General features: G+C 49.5%; 1 long non-coding RNA gene across 1 annotated transcript in view; it reads left to right on the plus strand.

The window, feature by feature from the left end:
• Positions 1–4656, plus strand: part of LOC103742335 — a 12423-nt gene extending 7767 nt beyond the window's left edge. Inside the window, exon 4 of the long non-coding RNA XR_607620.3 lies at positions 4374–4656. This is a non-coding gene — a long non-coding RNA (uncharacterized LOC103742335). The remainder of the gene's footprint in view (positions 1–4373) is intronic.
• Positions 4657–4736: the final 80 nt, after the last annotated feature.

Below are 4736 nucleotides of genomic sequence, written 5' to 3' on the forward strand. Positions count from 1 at the left end.
TGAATTCACTGAATTCTTTTATCATGTTTATAATTGTTCTTTTGAGTTTCATGTCCTGCATTATCTCTAGGGGATTCTAATTGTACTCCTCTAGAGGACTATTGGTATTTGGTGGGGATATGTTATGTTGGTTTTTCATGTTATTTTTTCTCTGTGATTTTTTTTTGGTCTTTTTGAGACAGGGTCTTCCTGTAGCCCAAGGTGTCCTGGAACTCACTATGTAGACTAGGCTTTCCTTGAACTCACAGAAATCCACCTGCCTCTGCCTCCCGAGTGCTGGGATTGGGTTTTAATGTCATTATATTTTCTCTGTGATTTCGACGTGTGAATTTCTTTTGTAGTTTTTTATTCTTGTGTGAGACTCAAACCTTCAAGTTCAGTTCTGCTTCTTTTTGTAAACTTTATGTGTCTTTGTGGTTTACTTTTTGTGCATGAAAAGCTGGTTCCTCTAAGCTTCTGCTTCTCTTTTTTGATTTTATATTGGAGTGGCCAGATTGCTTTTGTCTTCAGGAGTTCCCATAGAGGCCCAAGTCAGATGAGGATCAGATGCTCTCAGGCTTTCTCCTAAGGTCTGGATCCCTCCAGGAAAGATGTTGTCCTCAGGAATTTGGGGGTTGGACTGGCCTGGGAGTGAGCCCAGGAAAGATGCTGTTCTAGCGCAGCTGGTGGCCATGCCACCCCAAGATGCAAAGGGACATGGGGGCAGGAAGAGGCCCCAAGGACTCCTGGGAACTACAGGAAGGAACTGGGTTGGTCTGGATGCAAAGGACCAGGAAGCAGTGGTGGTTCCCCTGGTGTCTTGGGTGCCAAGAGAAGGAATGGGCCAAGACCCAGGCTAGGAGGAAAGACAGGCAGGGGAGATGGGAGGGTGAATGAGACTGGGGGAGTCAAGGTGTGGAGGATGTGATTGACTTACCCTGGAGAGAGACCTGTGGGTCCTGTAGGCCCCGGGAAGCAGAGGGCTGAACCAGCTTGTTTAAAAGCACCTGTCATAATGAACTCATGGATGACACAAACAGAAATAGCCTTGGTTCCTGCTCTTCAGATAAGAGGGATTGGAATAAAATTCTGTTAAGATCTTAATCCCCTGTAGTGGTATCATCACGCCTAGGGGGGACATGCAAAGTCAGTTGTTTCTGGAAGTTATTACATAATACAACCCTACACAATCCAAAAAGACTTCTGACATGCATCTTGTCCTGAGCATGTTGTACACAGACTTTCTGGAAGTTATTATGTAATACAACCCTCCACAATCCAAAGGGACTTTGCATGCATCTTGACATCCATCTTGTCCTGAGCAAGTGGAACACAGACTTTGCTAAGCCCTGGGGACAGTGGCCAGCTCATGGTCCTGTGTCCCCCTCAGACTCTGTCACAGGCTCTTGGCCTGTGAACTTAGGTCTTGTGGTTGCATCTGGAATCACTTGCTGGGCCTCCTGGGCCTGCCTGAGTCAGGCTACGGTGCCCCTTTAAATGACAGAGAGGCCAATTCCTCACCTTTGCAGGCCAGCTCACAGGCCCATGTTATGCCTGTGCCCAGAGCCCTGCAGAGTTGCTGAGAGACCAGCACAGCCCATCCTCTGTCACTGCCTCCCTGCTTACTTGTCCACCCCTGTACCAGGGGTTCTCACCTATACCCTTGTGCATTAGTTCCAGCTCTCTAGAGGAGCAGAGCCTGCAGAACGAATACGTATTACAAAGGTTTATTAGATTAACCTACACGATAGGTGCTGCGAAGTCCACAGGCAGCAGTCTGCATGCTAGAGCTAAGGTCCTGGTAGCTGCTCAGCCCACAAAGCTGCCGCCTCAGCCGTCCCAACCTGGGGCCGAAGGCCTGAAGGAGAGCCTCTGGTCTCAGTCCGCGCTGGAAGGCTGGACGTTGGCTTCCGGTGGCAGCAGAGGATGGAGGCAGCAACAGAGAAGAGACACGCTCAGCCCCCCGAAGTGAAAGCCAGGCACTTCTCTCCCTCAGACCTCTTAGGTCTGGACACTGCCAGAAGGCATTGCCCTGAGGTCTTCCCCACTCAACTAACCCTTCTTGGAGATGCTCACAGATCCACCCAGAGGCGAGTCTCTTAGTTGGTTCCAGATCCATTCAGGTTGACAAGATAAACAGTCACACCTTGTTTATGGAGCAACCATAGTAAATCAGACACAGAGAGAAACAGACCAGATTTGAGCATGGTTCACACAAACGAGTAGACGGCAAAGGCTAAGGACAGAGGTATCCTCCAAGCTGTAAGTACAGACAGTCTCCCAGGAGCACCACTGCCTGCCTGAGCCTGTTCACCAAGATGGGAGACAGATGCTCTGTCAGAGTAATGTGGAGTGCATCATTGGAAAGCTGATATTCACGGCTGAGCACCTAGAGAGAGAGCTGCTTGTGGCCATGCCCTGCCACTGCAATGGCATCTCAAGCAGTCTCCTAGTGAGGACTTGGGGATGAGAGATCTGTGTCCACCTCACCATCAAGCGTCAAGGATGCTGAAGTCTGGACATGCCCTGAGCACTCGGCATGTCCCCAGACCTCCATCCTGTCATCTGAGTGGCAGACATGCTCTGCCTCCTCCAGAGCAGCATGTCAGGTCCTGGAAAGGGGTGTGAAGCCCCCTTATGGGTCAGGTGGTGTGGGAAGCAACCTGCCTGACATAGGGCTCCACCTGCATGTGTGACATGACTTAAGCATGCCACTGTTTTTTTTCCGAAGCAAAGTTGTTGTTTTAATATACAGGGAAGCATGGAAGCTAAGGAGTGAGAAGACGTTTAGGACAAGGACAGTGTGTAGACCCAAGAGCGTGACATGACTTAAGCATGCCACTGTTTTTTTCCGAAGCAAAGTTGTTGTTTTAATATACAGGGAAGCATGGGAGCTAAGGAGTGAGAAGACGTTTAGGACAAGGACAGTGTGTAGACCCAAGAAGGTTTGTGTGGGCTTCGGGAAAGGGCTGCAGCCAGTCTGTCATTAATCTCTTCTTGAAGACTGGCTTCTTTTCAGGCTACATAAGTCATACAGGCTTGAGAGAGGTGGGGGGCATAAAAACTGTAAGGCGCAAGAAGAGAAGAAAATGGTTGTATAGTCTTGACACAAAATCGCTTCAGAGTTTGGCCCAAGGCCCACATATGACTGTGTGGACATGTACACACATGCATTCATAGGAATACCTATGCATGCACACAAATACACACATATATACATGCACACACACAAGCACAGGGACATGCACTCATGCGCGCTTACATGCATACATACTGAGATACCAACATATAGGTATACATGCACTTAATATCATGTATGACTGCACAAGTTCACATGGGCCCCACACAACCATGAGCATGCATTCACAAAGACATACATGTACACAGGCACAGATGCATGTGTGTAAACATGTACAGAGACACAGTCATACATGCACAGATATACTCAAGCACAGTATTACAATGCATGCACATGGGGGCACACATAGGCAGTGTGGTAATGTGTCCACATGTACAGTGGTACGGGCATACAGGCCACACACATATTATGTGCATACTGTGAAAATATGTGTTTTACTATCAAATGGCACCAACATGAATCTGAGTAGTGTGGTACGTTGGGCTAGTTCCTCATTTGAAGATGGGGTGGTAACAGTCATCTCTCCAGGTCCAAAGCATAAGGCATATAGACAGCATGTGGCAGATAGAAGGTGTTTATATAAACACACTGAAACGCTCAGGCCACACACATTCTTCCTCCATACTTCCAACAGCTTCCCATACAGCTTGTGCCAACTCCTCCTGATGGTTAGGGTGGCCTTGAACTTTTGCATATGAAGCTTCTGTGGACATCCTTCGTGCAAGGCACTGTGGCGAACCCTGGTGATTAAACCAGTGTGTGGCCTTCAGACAGACTTTAGTTCCACTGTAACCCTCCAAGAAATGATAATTTCCATCATCTCATTTGCTCTTTGGGGACCCAAGCTAGTCTCTGCTCTTCAGTCTAAAACAGGGCACGACCATGTCGACTAGTGCTGATGATGCCTCCTTCAGTTCCCAGTACTTTCTCTCCCCTTTCCCTTGGCCTTCCCCCAACACGCATCCTTCCCTATGTAGTACAACCACACGTCTGTGTGTATATGATTAGGTGTGTAAGATCTGGCAACATTGCAAGGATGTATGTGCTGCACTGGATACTGTCATATAAGCTGAGTGTCTTCAGCAGCTAGGACAGGAGGTAAACGGATGCTTCTCAGGGGTCAGGATCCAGGTGCCAATGGTGGTGGATGGGGAGACTCACTGCGGTCCCTCAGCAGCTCATCATGGTGGGGTCCCTCAGCAGCTCACCACGGTGGGTGTTAGACCCACAACGTCCCCCTTTCTGCTTCTTCCAGCAGGCAGAGTTCTTACCCACACGAGAGCCAGAAGAGCAGACATTGGACCACCAAGAGAGAGCAGCATCAACCCAGCGGGGCCTGCCTGCTGTAGAGAGGATGGGGTGCTTGTCCCAGTGCTGGGGAGGACATAGCCTGACTTCAGTATCTCCCATGAGTGCCACCAGCGGCTGCCATGGACTGCCCCCTTCTCTCTGAGGCTCTGTGGTCTACCGCATCGTGCTTTCTGTAGTGCCATGGGACCTGATGAGCAGGAAGGGTTGGACCAAGGGGAAGGAGGAGAAGGCAGAGCTGCAGAAGGCCCTCTGTGCCCTGGGCCTCCCAGTTCTGACCACGCTTGTGAAATGCTGGACTTGTCTCTGG

Source organism: Nannospalax galili, unplaced genomic scaffold (genome assembly GCF_000622305.1).
Source record: "Nannospalax galili isolate Female #2095 unplaced genomic scaffold, S.galili_v1.0 scaffold60, whole genome shotgun sequence".
Lineage (NCBI taxonomy): Eukaryota > Metazoa > Chordata > Mammalia > Rodentia > Spalacidae > Nannospalax > Nannospalax galili.